Genomic DNA, 19,538 nt, shown 5'->3' with positions numbered 1-19,538 from the left:
CAGGCATTTGGCTCTCATTTACCTATCTGAAAGCCCTTAAAGTCATTCCAAACATTTGGTAAAAACAGCAATCCAGGGGATAAAAACACTAGCTGTGGTAAACACTGCTAAACCACATGTGTGCCTGGTATCTGTGTTTTGTGACCACGACCCTCTAAAACTCCCATTACTCTAACTTTACTAACTCAACTTGGCTTCCCTTAAGCAATAGAGCTGGCGATGATCAGAGTGCAGTCATTAAAGGAATAACACTCGGCGAACATCAATAAATGCCCAGAAGGCTCTTGGTTCAGGTCAATCATTCTAGTCGGTTAACGGTCTCCAAACAACAGGGCAAATTCATCATTGAGCCTAATCACATTGGGCTAGTCCACACTTCGCCTCAGAACAATATCCACTAACGACATTAGTGAGGGGCTAGTAATATGATGTGATTTCCTGCAGTCAGACAGAGGTGTTGATCGATGGCAGAGACGAGTCAAGCATAATTCAAGGAAACCCAATGTGCCCATACAAATACTCCCACCTACACACACACACGAGTGTAACTGCATGGACAAAATTTGAGAAAAGAACAACAAATTTTGTACATATATATATATATATATACACACACATGTGTATGTGTGTGTGCGTGTGTGTGTGTGTGTGTGTATAGAGGAACAAAATGAAATGAAACGTACTGAAGGAATCTGAGAAAGTAAGAGCAATGTGCAATGCCAAATGCCACTCAAGTTTAGTCAGAAAAGATTGGGGCTTTGCCTTGTGTTTGTCTATTTTTGCTCTTTGCTGAAGTGAGACCAATGTGTTTTCCCAAATGGAAAAAAAAGAGTGTTTCAGGGGTCAACAGACTCAATTAACCTTCGTGAAGAAAAGAGTCATACAGAAAAAGAGGAAAACTCTACGTCTGCCCTATACAGTACATGGATGCACACACACACACATACACAGCTGCCTTTGAATTGAATTGAGCCCCGCTGCTATTTTTTTTCTCTCTTAGAAAAGATTCTCAAGTCAAATACAGTAGGGTGTACATCACTTGTGGCAATAATTACTAGGTTTTCAGCTGAATTCTTGGGGGATCAGATCAGCTCCAGATCCTAGATAAACCCTCATTTTGCACAACATGGAATACAACTTGAATAATGGGGACTAGGTGTTTCCCACAGAGTCCACAAACACTCGTATCTAAAGCAACGGTGGCAGGGCATGAATTGTAATTACACTGTCAATATTAATACATCATCCGTCATGAACTTTTCATCATTGCAACTGGATCCAAGGCTGTATGTAATACATTTTCTATGTCACTTTGCAAATGGATTTGAATAATTACCATAATGTGCCTCACTCCTGGTTGGTTATGACAACAGTTGTAACCCACGGGTCAGCCAATGAATATAGATTCTTTTCAAGAGCAGGGCAATACAAGAAAATGCTGCTTCTAAAAATTCATTGTGTGCAAGGTGTTTGACGTCAAGTGCGGAGGCCGGCAGAGATTGCTGAAGAATTTCCAAATCATTTTGTGGTGTAACATCACTGTATACTGCACCGTGCACCCCAAAATTAGAGCACAGACAGGCAGTCTCATGGGGTCTTAAATTAAGAGTTTTAAACTAGTCTGCAATATCACCATTCTTTATTAAAGTATCCACTGTCCTTAGTCACACATCAATCTGCCAAGCCCCTAGGCCAAGCTGCGTCTCACATGAGTACTCCTGTGCTGTGTAGTCACTGAGCAGTAACGTCTTTGGATGTTCCATTGTGTTTAAGCTCTACTGGGCCTTGCCATGGCATTTGAGTGGGAAGAGCTTAGCATAAAGGCAGGCTGTCTGCTCTGCCACCTCCCTGACAGCCAAGCAATGGTCCCTGGATCCAGGCGTCCCTGACTCCCCTCTTCCTCTCCCACTACCACCTCCTACCCCTCCACAGCAGCACCTTCATCCATATTCACAGCCGCCTGCTCCCTGTCATATTTGCCTCCCTGAGCCACGTCTGCTGCCCAGCCTCATTGTCACTCGGCTGGTGTTGGGTGACCAGGCAAGCTGGGAGGAGGCCAGGGCCTGGATAATGGCTACTCTATCCCCTACCAAGAGGGACCAGCAGTGCGTTTAGAGGCAATCTCACTGTGCCGATGAAAAGAGACTTGTAAGAGACACACACAATAAAAGTGAGAGCAACATGGAGAGAAAAAAAATGGCAAAAAGACAGCAGCAGACCTGACAATGAAAACAAAGGAAAGGCTGTTTCTTGTCATTTTATCTCTGCAGTCGTTGCTATCTGTGGTTCTATGCAATTACCACATCATAAAGTTATTCACTAAAATGGAAAAAGCTACAATCTAAAGCCTAACCATGAATGTCATGCTCATGTATTTGACAATATCACAGCCACAGTCTCTAACAATGTAGTGTTGACCCTTGAAACCCCTCCAAAAAACAGTATGTGGGATTTCCGCAATCTCTTTCCTCTTGTGGGATGTCTGATGTTGTGAGCAGCGTGATGCAGGACATCCCTGCAGCCTGTGTCTGAACAAGGCGGCCCTGTGATGGCTGGCTAGGCTCCAGCTGATGGCACTTGACAGTCTCTGATCAATCATGCCATCTCATTACCCAGCATCCTCTCTGCAGACAAGAGTAGCCAGTAGGGTGCAGGTTACCGCCTCAGAGTCACCTTGGTCAGAAAATCCACTTTAAGCAACCATTTGCAGAAGCTTTATCGAGGCCAACCTGCTGTTTAAGATGGTGAAGAAGACAGCGGGTGATCACAAAATTAAACACATGGGAAGTGAAGAACACTACTGCTCGCATCAAGCTAACACCGTTCACTGTAGCGTAGGCGTTAGTAAGGCTTACTTTGCTCAGAGACTGACCTGCTGAGTAATTGTCTTGACTGGAAGGTTTGTGGCCACAGCACTGAAAGGTGTTGGCAGCTCTCTCCCTAGTAATCCAGCCTTGTGCCTGGGCCAGGAAGCTGTCAGCTCTACTGTGGTCAGTTGGTGGGCTGGCAGCTAGCAGTAGCTTGGCTGAGAGGGGCCACTTCAGTTCACCTGGACATTAGGGCTCACACCCATCCATCTTCACCACTGAGCCGAGGTCGAGGTGTGGCAGAGAAGCTGTCACACCTCTGGAGAGAGGGCAGCCTTGATGGAGGGTGCCCTGCAGCAGATGCTCCAGGAGGATGGGCAAGGTTAATGTGTCAGGTTTTACCTCGGGGTACATTGCCTCGTCAAAAGCTAACACAGAACAGTTCAATTGAAAAAGCAGCTTGTTGAAGAGGTTTGCAAATTTAAAATGACCTTGATTTCGATCTGTGCTGTGGTTTGTTTTGTTTTGTTTTGTTATTTATTTATTTATTTATTTTTACTGGGAAGAAACGAAAAAAAAAAGCATATTCAAAAATGAAGAGGATATCAACACTGGAGTGGCCCCACTGGCTAACCTAAAATCTTTGAAGGGTCGAGAGCTGCATTAATAATTAACAGGTCGAGTGGCCCTTGCTGTAATCCTTTTCCCCCTTTGTTATCCATGACTCCCTACTCCCGACTCTTATTCCATCCCTACAGATCACTGCTCTGTGATATCAAATTTAAAAGGCCTCAGTTACCCTTAAATACTCAATTAAATGTAACACTTACAACTCATGAGCACGCACGCACACACATGCACTCACAGAAAAACACTCAAACTGCATGCGACCACTCACTTGGGGTCAGAATTTCAAATCACGTGGGCTCATCTTTTTGTCAGGCTATTCTATTGGTATTGTTGATCTGTTAATGTGTGCATCAGCTTGTTTATTAATCTGGTTGAGATGAGATGTGTCACTGTCACATCCCCCCCTTGCCTCCCCAGGAAACTGAGTTCGGATGGGTCATAGAAAAATACAAGCCACACGTTCCTCTACCAGACGGTCCCTCTCGAGATGCCTTCAAGCCTAGTGTTGGCAGCGTTGTCATTATGCAGGCGTATGTACTGCTATAAATGAACTGCGCCACTGAAATGAAAAATTGATAGGAAAATGGTGAAGGTTAACCCTGAACAATATACATTCTTAATCTTCAGAGGAAGCAAGGCTGTAGTGGGAGACAATAACTGAGGTATATACAGTACTTTTTTTACACAGAGTGCTGGGATGGAGTGGTAAATATTGCAGGTCCAAGTCAATGAAATGGATGTCACAGTGGGACTTGTGTGTCCACGGCTGTAGCCTGAAGGTAGAACAGAGGAGTTCAACACCAAACGGAATTCGCTTTCTCTTCTGTGAAGTCCAGTCTGCACTATATAAAGCACCGTGTCAGTTAAATTCACTCGGACAGCTACACGTTTTTCTTTTTTTTCTCCTACGGCTGTATCAAACTCTCAGATCATTTATAAATGAGCTGGCGGGATGACTGCATCATGAGATGTGCCTGAGCATGACCACAGCATGATAATTCACACACTAGCACTGGCTGTCAGTTTTCTCCACTGAAGTGGGATGTTATTCCGCAACAAGGGTTATCGTTATTATGTAGAGTCACACTACCACCCATGTAAATTTCTCCCCGTGTTAAGCCCTTGTGCCAATTTTTGTTGGGAGATGAAACGACAGCCGAATAAATAATACGCAAGATAGACACAGTGTTTACATGCGCACACAGAGACACACGTATGTCGGCGCATGCACACGCAGAGTTCATTGAGCTGGGAGGTAGAACACATCTGAATAATCTTGACAGTCACTGGGGAAGAGAGAGGGTGAAAAAACAACATGGCTGCAATAGTGGGTCAATATAACGACTGCATGGCTCAGTGGAGTCTGGGATTAAGGCACTGTCAGATCACTCAGCCTAAACTGGCTGCACACTTTGTCTCTCTTTGTGTGGGTGTGTGTGTTTGTGTGTGTGTGAGTAGTTCTGTCTGTTTGTGCCAAATGTGTGTGTTTTGGCTTCAGTTGTGTTTGTGACATGTTGCTAAGAGTGTGAAACCAACAGGAGACATCTGATGCTCCGTGGCCAAGACACCACAGCTCACCTAGACCGGATGTGTGTGGCACACACTACAGAAAGAAGTGAGGTCTGTGTGTGGGATGACAGATCCGGCTACCTGAAGGGTACAGGTGTGCAAGGGTCAATCATACTGGGCTCAAGGTCTTGCATGCTTCAGGGCTTTGCTACATATCCCTTTCCTTTGGTGACCTCCAGAGCACTGTCGTGACATCGCTGACATCTGTCTGTAGACCACAGCGCCTCCAGTTCCCCCATTCAAGGTCATCTGTGCTGTAGGGGCCAGGGGCTCAGCAAAGCCCCCCTCCATGGGTCCCAGGCAACACAGGGAAATGTGTCGAGTTCGGCTGAAAAAGCCGCTCATCAGCGATTCGCCAGACAGAGGAGGGGTCAGCGCATCTGGACATGCTGCTGCTGCTGTTCGTAGGGAACAGGAGGGGAGGGCAGGGGAGGGAGGGAGCCGGTGTGAAGGACACATGGTTCATCACAGGGGCTCCCGACAACCACATCAGAGAGTTGGGATCGGAGCATAAACGTCCTTTTGAAGACCTTGAAGAAATGACAATTCCAACGTTGTGTGAGTATCCTTACGACCGCGTGTGCCATTTTTAGGTGCTTTGTAAAAATGCACCTATGTTGAAGATATCATTTGTAGCCGTGTACACACCATGTACCGAATCTACCGCTTTTATTATGGCAATAAAGTGTTTCTTTCTCTCTACACTGCCGCATAAAAGCTCAGTAAACTAAAGTAGTAAGAGAAGTGAAACAGTTGCATAACAATTGATCAGCCCCCTCATTATAAGTGGGCCAGCACTGCAGCATTGCCAATTTAGCTGGAGGCTTGGTGCTGGTGCTGTGGGTGGACCAAGGGCCTGCTTCCCCTGCCTCTGACAGGGGCCTTTGGGCTGCCCAAGGCCACACTACATCGTCTCTAGTCCTAGCTTCCTTTCATCTCCATTATTTATAGACTTAGAGCGGAGGAACCATCTCTCTTGCGGCAGCTCATTGGGCTTATGTCTCATCTCCCCTATTACAGAGAACCCTTATTTACACAGACATCACTGGTTAAGCGCTGGCCTCGTAGGGACAACGCTGTAAGCCACCGCCTTCCATCTTTGCCGTGTGTAATATGCCATGCCATAAGAGGGGAAGTGAAGGAAGGACTCAGCGTTTAAGTTATTCAGTGTGAGCGGCAAGAACATGTATCAAGTTTTGAGTATCCACTCTTTGTACTTTGCAATAGTTCTCAACTAGATGTCATCATCTTGCAATGTCCCCTGTCTTTTAAGCCCACTAGTGTATTATCCTTAAGGGAGTGGAACTGCAGAAACTTCAAGCCTGAACCGCAAAACTTGCTCCAGGTTCTTTTATGTGCCATCTGTCAGGACACATACTGATATCATTAACAATAGCTGATCAAATAATAATACCTTGAACTTCACCTCCTTCGTGTTTTTCACTCTTATTTAATTCACACTGTTGTGAATTTCAAACAAACGACATATACAGGACAGAAATGACAGCTGGAGATGAGGCACGTGTGCTGATAGGGAGGTGGCTGAGAATGAAAACAGAGATGAATGCTGATGAAAGGATGGTAGATTTGACTGTGGATGAAACATGCTGTTTTAGTAATGTGTCAGGGACTTCTTCAATTCAACTTAAGTTCAGAAGACGTGCTTTTGCGTTTCCCTTCCGAGTCCATACTTGGAATTTATTGGTCAATGCAGGGGTATGAAACGTCTCACATTGAGGATGCAGCATTTAAAGTGTGCAAGTAATCAAACTAAATTATTAAGGGCACAAAGTAAGCAGCTGCATGATCTTGCTATTTGTCTCTTCTTCCACTTGTGCACTCTAACTATACAGTCTAGTTGTCATTATTATATCCCAGTTACTCATCTCTTCCCACAGGTCTTTAACATCTTTTTTTGTTTTTTCACTCACACTTCTGTTTATCTTCCCAATTTGCCTGTATTCCCCAACTCTTTTCTCTCTTACTCTGTTCTGTAATACTGTTTTTCTTTCTTCCACCCTCAATTCCTTTAGATCAGGTTAAGTTGTTTAAGTTCTAACAGTGGAAAAGGGAAAGAGAACAAGAGAGCTGTTGGTTCATTTCCTGAAGGATATGGCACCTGTTTCAGCATACAGCTTTATGCATTTGTAGATGGCAAGGGTTGAGATGGGACTGTAACTAAGGGCAGAGAAAAAATAACAGTGGAAGGAGGATGAAGGGAGAATCAGAGACTTAGAGAGAGAAGAGGAGAAAGTAGAAGGGCTACATCTGGAAGGTGGTGGTAAAGTCTGTTGCCAGTGAATCAGGCAAATGAGAATGTAGGCCAAAAAAATGGGATGGAGGACAATGACGGGGAGAAAGGGAGAGCATGACAGATTGAGGGTGAACGAAGAGAAAACATGAAAAAAAAAATAAGCATCAGCATGTGTATTGTGCATCCTGATTTGACTTCTGCCATCGCAACACAATCAGGATATCAAAGGGGAATGTTTGGACCTTTTGTCCTCCTGTTTTTAATGCAGAGCAGCAAGATGGCTTTGTAGGACAGCGGGACGACACAGCCGCCCCCCTCAGGGTGACACATCTGACGCCAGCCCATCAATCACATGGAGTTTGGACCACAATCTATTTTCTGCATAGGTCATTGCTGTTTGGGAATTCAGTGTGAATCCCAACAGACAAAACGTGATGCAGGGCAATTACAATTTAAATAATCAGATAAAATCGTGTGATGTGTGTCAACTTAATTCCACATGAAGTAGTGTGTGTGTTTGTGTGTGTGTGTGAGAGTGCGTTTGTATGAGAGAGAGAGCGTGAGTGTCTGAGAGCACATATGTGTCAGTGGTGCCATGTGTTAAACCATGTATAAAAGTAATTACATCCCTGGAATGGACTTGTGTAAAAACTCGAGGATGCAATTATGCTCCCATTGAATAACTCATCCTCCCTGGCAACAGCTAATTGCATTAAAATGGACTGTGTATAGTCCTCTAGCATGCGGCATTAAGATTAACGCCGGGAGAGTTAATAGTGTGTCATCTCCTGAGTCCCCCCTCCCCATCTCTAATATAAGATTAGAAGCAGGGAGAAAAAGAGAGCACAGGAGGATAGAAAAACAAGTTCTGTTTCCCCTCTCAGCATCTGCTCTCCCAGCTGGGAAAAGACCCATGCTATTCATCAGGCTCCATACTGCTGTCTACATGCATTCAACTCACTCAAAGGTCACGCCGCTAAAACACCAATCTGCAATCCTACGGCCTGCTTTTAGAGCACCCTCCCTTCAAATACACAAAACCTTTAAACCAAACTTATTTACATACCACTCAGACAGGTCTGTGAAGACATATGCATTTTTGCATCATTTATCAACCTCTATTTTTCCTCTTTATTTGGCTGCCTGGGGCCCTCTTGACAATATGTATTCTCCCTTTATTAAATTTTCATATTCCTTTATGATAATTAATATGTTCCACTTCCCCCCGCCCCCCAGATTCATACTCGAACCTGTGAAGGTGCCCTTTAAATCCTTGAACTAGTAGAAACAATGTGTTATGTTCATCTATGAACAGGAATCCAACTTCAAACAGGCCCTTCCAGTAGACTTTCCTCTGACTAATTCATAGCTAACTGTTCTCTGTAGAACAAGTATGGGAGTGTGAGCTGGGTGGTAGCTTGTACATGCTCGGGGTCCTAGAAAGCGTGAGAGTGTGTGTGTTCAGTTGTAACACTCCCTACTGGCTCAGCGCACCACTCTGTGTCATAGTTCCCTGTCAGGCCCTCAGCGCTCCACCAGGCAGCTAATGCCTCGAAGAAATGGGCTCCGTAGCTCGACATTAATCCCCTACCATCTCTGTCCTTACTTTCCTCCTTACTCCCTGTCAGACCAAATTTAACGTGACACATATTCACAAGAACACGAGCCCTGATAATTGTCCAGGCTCTGGTAGATCCCAAGTTGTGATAATGGAGGTTAGCAATTTGGCTGTAATGCCGGCATACCAAAATTCCTGGCAAGCAGGGGTAATTCCTCACTAATGGTTGCTGAGATATGTTGTAAGAGAAACACAATTTCTCAGTTAAACGATGTGTAAAATGGAGCCCACGGAGAGGATGTTCATTTTCTCCTCTCTGTGAAGTGCCCTGTTGGAGGTTCTATGAGCTAAACCTTGACTCATATTCACAAAGTTTTTTTATGTTGACAACAAATACTCTTCCACATAGTGCTTGAAATATGTAACAGCAGGCTTCTCCCAAGCTGCACAACTGTCAAGTTTTAAATAGAGAATTGTGTCTCAAAAAAGCTGGAGTTGACACTGAAATCCAAAGTGAGCGGCTGATGGGTGTTAAAGTGTTTAAAGAATGGAGGATAAAATGCTGCAAAGAGCTGCGGATGGTTGATCTTTTCCATGAAGAATAGAAGCAAAACATTAATGAATGTCCTGCGACATTAAAACTTGAGCTGATGGGTTGAAAAGGCAATAATGATAAATATGTATTAAATATGAACAACAAAAAAAAGATCAGAAAATCATTTTATTTATGTTTTATGTATTTATTTAATTATGGTAGCTGTGGTTCTATATTGTAATAATGCTCCATTAAAATTTTTCATTAACCTATACTGGTTGGAAAAAGTACTTTCATAATTAGATGCCAAATTACCTGCTTTTACAATTAACTCACTGAAGTAATCAGTGACACAATCCCCTGGATTACTCCAACTCAGTAACATCATTAGATAACTATCAGCAACCTTTGGATTGATTTTGGGCCTACGAATCTTCAGACAGGAAAAATCAAAATTTTAAACTATCTCAATTCTCTGACGGTGAAGTGGTCAATGAGGCGCGCTAAACTGAAAAATAAAACATGTACCATTAATTCAAACTGTGTAAATCAGAATGATCACATTCCATTGATAAGGTTGTGAAATCCAACAAATTCATTCACATCTATCAAAATACACTCTCTATCTCTTCCCTTCACTAAATCCTTGATTACTTGGCCTTAATTATTGCTTAAGTATGGCCAGTGAAGAGAAAATAGTGTTAACAATACAATGCTTTGAGAATATGAGTCTGCAGAGGGCTGACTAATCAGAAGACAACTTAACCCACGCAATGGACAGAAAGGCAATCAGCTTTCATGAGACACAACGGTGCTCACTGAGACTATTACAACTACGTTTCATGAATATGTTGGTGATCTAACGATATACAACCCTGTGTTATTCATTGATTCGGTACTTAGGTTACAATGGAGTTGGCTGGCTTTGACTGTCTGAACATAGAAAGTGCTCTAGGCTAAGATTGACTTCTGACTGCTGGAGCTCCTGAGTTGAGGAAACAGCAATCAGCGGCGACAAGGCACTGCAGAACTCAGACTCTGCACAGCGTTTTACTGGAATCTATAGGAGGCCTTTCATACTTGGTTGGTTAACATCTTCCTCGCCGTGTATTGCTGCTGACAGCATATATCTTTGAAGTCCGAGGGTGTGTGTGTGTGTGTGTGTGTGTGTGTGTGAGTGTGCGTGTGTGTACATGCATATGAGTATCTGTAAGACTGGGTACTTACCTCCTGAGAGCGGATAAAGAAATGCACACAAGAGTACATTTCCCGATACAGTAAAACCAACTAATATGTAAGATTTATGCTATAGGGTCAGAGATAACCTTAATAAAGGCTAAAATTATTCTTCTCTTCGCAGCAAAACAGTCTAGGCACAGGCACAATTTAATGCGCTACTTTATAATCCTGGGGATGGGTTTAATGGATATGCAGTGGTCACACGATAATAATAACAACAAAAACAACAACAACAACAACGATACAATAACAATAATAATAATGATGATAATAATAATAATGATAATAATAATAATAATAATAATAATAATAATAATAATAATAATAAAAAAATAAAAAAAAACTGTTGCCAGGTAAAAATCTGCTTTTCAGGTAGCCTACTGAGAAAAAAAAAGCTTTTTTTTTTTTTAAATGGCTTGATTACGATGATTTTTCAGTTTATCACAGTAGTGATCATAGATTATTCTCACAGAGGACCATACCATCCTCCAATTTAAGATATGACACAAAAACATGTAAAAATTTGAGTTAAAAGTGTTTCACCCTGCAATGACAAAATCTAAATATTTGACATCTTTAGAAATGTGGAAAATTAACCACTGAAAAATGAATAAAGCAATGAGTAGGCCTATAAAAAATGCATTTGTTGTCTGACATTGTAGAATTCCACCCCCATGTAATACCTTTGACCTCTAAATGCTGGGCAAGGGTGAAAGAGAGAGAGAGATAATCTGACAATCGATATGTCATTTATGAATCTAATGTTGAGATCTATTTTATATCATGGCGCCTTATATCGGCGGATCTCAACCTGGGGTGCAGGGACCGCCGGGGGTCCTTGCAGGGCTTCCAGGGACAATATTTTAATTTTACTATTATTTCACAGATTAGAATTTAGCCCTATGAGGCAATGAATAAGAATGACCATTCTGTTCATAGGTTTCACACTCTTCACTGTTAATCTGCCAGTCTACAGTATATAACAGTTATGGAATAACTCAATCTTATCAGATGGGGATCCCTGAGACGACATCTAATCAAATAATAATTTTCTGGCCAATGTGTATTGATTTGGGGATCACTGACACCAAAAGGGTTGAGAACCACTCTCTTATATGATGAAGTTGACTTTGCTGATGATTATATTGCCACATGGCTAAAAGTGCAAAAAGTCATTGTCAACAATATTAGTAAAGTAACAACCGCATCCCAAAGTCATTGAGTTCAGTGACTCACTCAAAGCTCAGTCAAACTCCATTCGGCTGAGTGACTCTCAAGCACATATGGATGCATCAGCTCCGCTCTTTTAGTCATGAAAGCAATGTGAATTTTCTAAGTTGACACTCAACCCACAAGCCTTCAACACTTTTTTCCCCCCATTTGAGAACATTGCATGCTACCCGATGAACTATTACTGGTCCAGCCAATTTGCTGAACAGCCGATATCAGGGAACGAAGTGCGAGAAAAGGGCTGCTTTTTACATGTTGATTTGAATGACCTGACAGCAATCACACCCAGACAGACACTGGGAGACAACAGCTGTGGTTCTGGGCGAGCCTACTAAGTGACGTAGCAGTTTCTAGAGACGACATCTGCAGCCCACGGCATGTCACTTCCATGTTGCTGGGCTGCGGTGTGTGAGAAGATACCGCCGTGGGCAAGGAGGAAGGAATTTTAATGTGATTAAGAAGCTCTTGCAGCAAGTGCAGGGATAATACATGGTGTGGGTATTGATTTGGCCATGGGTTTGCCTGCTGTGGTTTTATATTGGCCCTTGACTTCGATTCTGTGTTGAGGAGACCCTGCTGAGACCTGACCACCGACTGACAGATGAAATGTTCCTGGACAGATGGCTGAACAGGGGCCTTGCCATTAAAAACTAGAGGAGAGAGCATGCTTAGGCGAGTTGTGAAGACTGTGTGTGTGCGGTGTGCATGACCGTAGTGTTTGTGTCTTAGCCTTTATATGTCACTCAGCATGTTTTTTGATGTGTGCATGTGTGTGCATACAGTATGTGTGTGTGTATGTGTGCACTGAGTTCATATTGACTGATAGCAGTGTGATGAAAGGTAAAACTGACCTGCCCCAGGAAGTGTGGATTAATCGAAGAAGACAGCAGACGGGTTCCTCTCGAGCTCCAGACAACACCAGCTGGAGAGCTCTTGATTTTATTCAGTCAATGGCTCTTTTTCAATACGTATCTGTGTGTCAGTATGTTTGTGTGTGTGTGTGTGAGAGAGAGTTTGTGAGTCCGTATTGAAAAAAAAAAAAAAAACCTTCACTCATATACACACACCCCCGCCCCATCCGTCTGCACCATAGGGGTGTAATCTCAATGTTTCAGACCTTATCTAGCAAACAGCTCAGGAATTGTTGCTCTGAATAAGTAATGCAGTCAAATATCAGAATGAGGAAAAGTGATAATGTTAAGAGAAACTGAGTGCCAGGGCTAATTTTGAATGCTGCATTTTTTTTTTAAAACAAGCATATTAAGCAGAAGCAGGAGGACCTTGTGTTAAGCAGGAAGGCACTTTATACCGCAGAAAAAAAAAGTCCCCCCGACCCCACCTCCCTCTGCCTTTTAGAGAAGGAATCCATTAGGCCTGGGACAAATGGCTGGTGGGACAGGAAGGACTCAATAATTCAGCAGCCATTGTTTTCTGTGATGTGCGCCATGCTCTCAATTGACCTCTGCTCCCCTGTTGTTTTTCCTGCACTGGCTTGATGGATCTTTTCACTATGAAGCTACCCTGGGAAGACTCTGTGGACCTCAAGGATGTAGATAAATGCACAGCTAAATGCACCAACTGTAGTGCCTGCTGTTTATATATCTGCATACACGCATGACAACCAAAGTGAAGTGAGCACAGACAAAATAAACACACAAACACACGCGAGCACGCATGCCCCGGACTGCTACATAAATCAACTCCTATCTGTTTACCAAGAATCGGTGAGCTTCTGCCCCATGGCCCTGCTGTCACTCAATGATAAATTAATTACTTGAGCACTCCTAGTCTCTCTATTAGGTAGAGGCTTATCTCCACTGCACGAGGAACACAGTCTCCCACACCGAGGTCCATAGTGCTATACCCCCAGCTGGAACATCATAATCAAAATCACTTTGTCTCCCATTAAAGGGCTTATTAAACTGCTGAATCTGCTGGTGTCCTGTGGAACCCATGCACTTGCATAGTTTAATAAAGCCATCAACAACATAACTCAGTGTGTGTGTGCATGCGCGTGTGCGTAAGTGTGCATTTGTGTGTGTGTTTGTGTGTGTGTAAACACTAATGAGGTGACCATTAATATGCACGACAGTGCAAAAGCTCACCAGAGGGGGTATTAAGTGCTATAACAGATTGTTAGGATGTGGCAGGGCATTGGCATAACATTCACATTTTTACTCAATTATCCAGCTATTCCTACAATCGTCATAACTGCCTACTAACCACTTGAACCAAATTATGGGTTGCCGTACACAACTCAACACCATTTAATGGATTGTGATTAGTGCTTGTTAACCTTTAGCTCTGCCCAGCTAGGAACAGTTCAGCTCTATGGAGCGACAGAGCAACAAAGAGGGGTGTCTTTGCAGCAGACAGGCACCGTGTAGGCAGAGGCTGCGGCTTGTTCAGAAAATGTTGACCACGGCTCGCTCCGTGTTGTGTGATTAGATAGCCTCCATGTTACCTGTCTTCCATGCATTGAGCATTCCCTCATGAGTAGCTGAGATCAGCCATTTTACTGTAGGCTGCTGTAGGTTTAATAAAACTTTGACCAACAAGCCAATATTGCGTTTCATAAAGTGGTTATGGCGCCACACATACACACACACACACACACACATACACACACAAATTTTGTTGTTCTGTGCTTGCCTTTCTTGATGCAGACTTGTCTAATGCTTGAATGTCAAATATTAATCTGTGTTTTGTTACAAATCTCATTACATTCTGTTTTTGACTCAGAATGTGTTTTTTTCAGCTTAGTGCAACCACTTGCCACTGCCACTTGCCAACCATGTTGCGCTCACTCGAGTGATGGAGTCCACCGGTGTAAATTTTCAGGAACGGGAGGGGGGGTGATCACTCCTTTTAAACATTTGGAGAAGTAGCAGGAGGAGATTGAGTTCAGCATGGATTTTGGCCAAAAAGCACAGGTGAAGAGAAGAAAAAGGACTGAAAACAGCCACACTGGAGGTCCGCATAACTTAGTGCTGTTTATATCATTACGTCTCAAAAAATCTCTACAAAGAACAAATCAGTTTCAGGATTGTTATATGAAAAAATGTGCACTGAGTGCTAATGACCAGTGAAGTTTGGCATCTCAACTTGCCTATCAAGTTGCATATTATCTAGCGCAGCTTTGATAGTGAAATCTTATCTGCAGGCTGAGAGTTGTGCAATTCAGCGTGTGGCTGGTATAATTACTGTTTTGTGTAATCATTTTTTTTGTCCAGAAAGCAAAGACTAATCCATCATATTGATATTCCCCATAGATCCCTATGGGGCATGCAAGTTGACTGAATATTCAGTGTCTACATGAGGAATCACTTTTTACTGAGTCATTCCTTGGAAGTGCAAGAGGAGATTCTTTTTCCGAGCACCACAACAAAGATTACACAGCAGACTGAAACAAATGAGGGTTTTCCGCTCTGTATGGTTCATTGATGGTTTCCTACTGTGAATCAAGGGTATACCAAAATCTATGCTCTGAAAAATAGAAAAGCTGTTTTACATTTTCCACCTCCCTCCCGCTTTTAGCGAAGGAGCATTTGGGAAAGGCGTCAAGGATTATTCAGTGCAGTTAATAAGCAAATAATATCATTGGACTAGATGAAAGCAGCCCTAATATTCTCCCACCCAACCCTAAAAGTCATTGAAATTCAACAGTGTTCAGAGTAGTGTAAGATAGTGCAGAGACGCGTTTCTGCTGCTGTCTAGCCATGGCCAATTGGATTAGCTGAAGCAATGATAAACTAGGAAAGTGAAGGTCTTTCTCTGTGTAGCACCAGCATCTGAATATGTTAGGCAGATTTAAAGCCTCTTCCTCCTGATAGAAAAGCAAAAAAGGCAAAAAAAAAAAAAAAGGGGGGGGGGGGGTTCAAGAAGAAAGGATAATTGCTATCTGTTCCTTAAATGACAATAAGCTTGCATAAGACTACTTGGATCAGAATACATACTGCAATGTAAAACGAGTGGCCTATAGAAGCCGTGCCATTATGGAGAGGTGATGCATGAAGGATGGAAACATTGCTGTGCTCACAAAGCATGAATACTGTGCGGAGAGGAGGCTGCTAATGCCAAGCAGACTGCCATGTTCAGATCCACTGACCATGCTATTGGTTAATTTTTTTTCTTTCCCCCAGCTCCTGAGGGAATCATCGTCTACCTGCAGTGCGAGGCCAAATTCCACGTGTCAGTGTTATCCCAACTCTTTAATCTGCACATGAATAGCACCTATTACAACTGACCCCAGATGAGAGTGAATAGAGAGCTCTTACTGCACAATGCAAGGCGTTTTTTTTCCTTTTTTTTTTTTTTTTTTTTAATAAACCTCATAGCTCATCACACATACTGAATGTGCACCGAATCTTCAGACATACCTCCTCTCTCAAGCTCACAATCCAAACCAGTGAATATGAATAAGGTTTATTGTTCCTATTATCAGAATGCTGATTAACTTTAATTCAAAACCCTATTCACACTAACTTAAATTTTTGCAGCCACTGCATTATCGCCAATCTGTACATGCAACAATGTGCGTTGTACAATGATGAGTGTTTAAACAATGAGTGAAATCAACCATCGGTAGCAGGACAAAACCCAGTTTCTTTACATCAATGTGTTGTATAATACGTTATCTAAATATTTAATGAAACTACCGCTGGGGTAAAAAAAAAAAAAAAAAAAGCTAGACATTAAGCTCCCAGCACAGACCTTAGCCAACTCATTCACTCACACACACACACACACACACACTCACACACACAGGCAGTGTGTTTCTGTTACACCCTAAGTTCTCATCTCCTGTTTCTCTCTGTACAGTAATTGGAAATCCAGTGAAGGTATTCTGGCGAACATCACAATGCAGCCGAGGGAAGGCATCCGGGTAAAAGATATCACATTGTCAGGATTTTATCCAAGCTTTTGCAGTGGCTTTTTGGGGTCGGCGGTGGGGAGGGATTGCCACCGTCTGAGGGGACAGTCATCTTCCCGCATAGCCCCCCGGTGTCTTCCCACATCTCTCCCGAATGGTCGTCTTGTGGGCATGTTAAAGTTTAACGCTGATGAAAGCTGACTGACATCATGAGAAATTAATGTTACACATCAGCGAGAGTGCTCCTGCAGCTTCGTGGGGAGAGAAATTTAGATCTTTTATTTTTTGGTGGATCTGGATTGTTGTGTGTGCGTGTGTGAGTGTTTGTGTGATTCAGAGTGTTTTTTTTTTTTTTTTTTTTCATGCAAGAGGCATTAGCGACGTGAGGTTTCCAGTCTGAGGCTAGTATGAATTCCTCTGTGACTCTCACATAAAGTTCATTAATCCTAAGTTTTAGTTAAAGGAGTTTCCATATATGTAAATATGAATCTGCCTGAAAACGTGTGGTCCGTTGGCAACCATGACGACAGTCTCTACAGATTAATTAGTTAGTGTATAGGCATACCACCACCTCCAGAGCTAATGGCTAACTTTGTTCTTGATATGTGCCAGTTCTTTAATTAGCCAAAAGGCTCTGTGTTCTATGCTATTTTTGCTGCCAGACATTTTCTGTTTCATTATCTTTTCTTTCATGCCGTGTCAGCCTACACAGAGGTCAAACAAACAGGGGAACAATAATGTTCACATGGTGACTTATCTGCCAAAGATGTAAATAGATGGAACCTTGTGCTGTTTGTGTCTAGCTTTGAAACAAGACCCCATTTCACAGAGGAATAATACAAGTTACTTTGTTGGGCGACTTAGATGCTGGAGTTAATTACTGCCGTAGACAAACTGTCCAAAGTCAGCAGTTTGCAGGGGAGATCAGAAAGTTGACTTCTTTGTTCTCCTGGCTAATTAGTATGTATATATAACAGCAGTGGAAAATGAGTGGAAAAAAAAAAAAAATCATGATTATCGCGGGCAAAAATCTTAGAGTATATGATCACTTTTACACAGTGCTTACCTCCAATGACTCTTTAAACAGATAAGACTTTGGCATGATACAAAAAGAGTGCTAGCTACACACCCATGGCTATGCGCATATTTCTTTGTCTGTCAGTCACTTTCTCTCTCCCTATATCCACCACTCTACAATCACTTATTAAAAAAAATCTTGTAACCCTCTCTTTTCGCCTTATTAATTCATGCCCTGTTCTCCTGTGTGGCAGCTGGTGAGACAAGAGGGTGGGGACTCCTCTATCTCCTCTGCTGTTATGTAGCTGTCTGTGTATTACTTTGTAATCTGCTATTTTTTATGCTATCTACAGCAGGATGGAGGGTGGGAGGGGTGGAGTAGGGGATGGTGGGTTGGTTGAAAGCTGGTGGGACAATTTATCATTCTGTTTCTCCCTTGTCAAGTCAAAGCCCAAGACTGTTCTTCTCTTAGCCAAAGAGCAATGATAACAATAGGCAAATAGTCGAGCCATCGCTAACATCTGTATTTCACACACAATCCCCCGTTGACTGAGTTTTGAACATACTCCCTACAGCCCTTGACGCAGCATGCTGCCTCCGTCTTTATTTAAGCAGTTGCTGCGCACTCAGACATACACCAGGCGCTTGAACATACCCCAAAAGAGATGCATATAAACAGGTGAATAGATAAAGAGCTGACGAGATGAAATGTGGAAACGATTTGACTTGACACACCATATACACAATCACGCGCGCGCACGCACACTCCTTCCCTCTCCCCTAGATCTGTGCACTGAGAGAGGCACACAACACCTCTGTTGTTGTCTTTGTCAAGCGGCGGTGCTGTGAATAGATGCTGCTAGAAATGAGCTGAGCGATCACAAGTGATTAAGAGTAAGGACGTGCGGAAGACAGTGCTGCTCATCCTCATGGGAGAAAAAATAACCCACAAAGTATAACATTAAGAATGCAGGACAGCCTTGGTGTTTGGTGGCACGTCAGGATGACTAGGACTGGAAACATGTTCAAAGACGCACATCATCACCGTGGATTAAGTGTATTCAGGCGGGCACCTGAGGACTCATCACACTGGTGCTGGGAATTATTATTCATATGTGGCATGCTGTTTTCAATAAGAACAGAACTTTGGATGAGTTTAAGTGTGAATTTTATTCACTATGCAACCATATTTTTTCCTATGGGCAATATTTTATCATTCACTTCACAAAAAATGCCTGGAGAAATGTTTTCTCTCACTTGTGCACACACACACACACACACACACACACACACACACACACACACACACACAGAGCTTCTTTTCTATGCTGAAATTTTCAAGTACTGAAACTCTGGATGTCTTTGGCAACATTACCCATGTCAAAAATTGTACTTGGCTGAAAAAATCTCACTTAAGATTTTGATCCAGCGTTTTCCAGACTCTGCCATTCGTACAGAGTGTGTTCAGCAGTGGGGAATAGCAATACAGTCCAAGACGTGAGTCTGCATGAAATGTACTTGGTCAAAGGGTGGCTTTTGCTGTATGTGCTATTGATGTCTTTAGATGCTAAAGGGTCAGTCGCATATCCCGCTCTGAAAAAGTTATACATCAGCCTTGCAAGTGGTACACAGTATGACTCATCTAAAATGTTTTGGAAAGTCTGCAATGAGTGCATTCACTGGCCTCAGTGAGAGGAGCAATAGCACCACGAAGCTGCTCTTTTTATGGCAAAGATCTCTTGGAGAATATGAATCACAGAGAAATCTGTCCAACATTTTTGTTTAATTACTTGATGCAAGGGAATGCCTGTGTTAACTGAGTTTGC

At 42.8% G+C, this 19,538-nt stretch overlaps 1 protein-coding gene across 3 annotated transcripts in view; it reads right to left on the bottom strand.

Annotated features, from left to right (window-relative positions):
* The window catches only part of tafa1b (TAFA chemokine like family member 1b), a 116,525-nt gene that overhangs the window by 46,946 nt on the left and 50,041 nt on the right, over positions 1-19,538 (bottom strand). The window lies entirely within an intron of this gene.

This window comes from Myripristis murdjan, chromosome 5 (assembly GCF_902150065.1).
Source record: "Myripristis murdjan chromosome 5, fMyrMur1.1, whole genome shotgun sequence".
Classification (NCBI taxonomy): Eukaryota; Metazoa; Chordata; class Actinopteri; order Holocentriformes; family Holocentridae; genus Myripristis; species Myripristis murdjan.
Note: the sequence above shows the minus strand (reverse complement) of the source record. Positions and strands in the feature narration are given on the sequence as shown.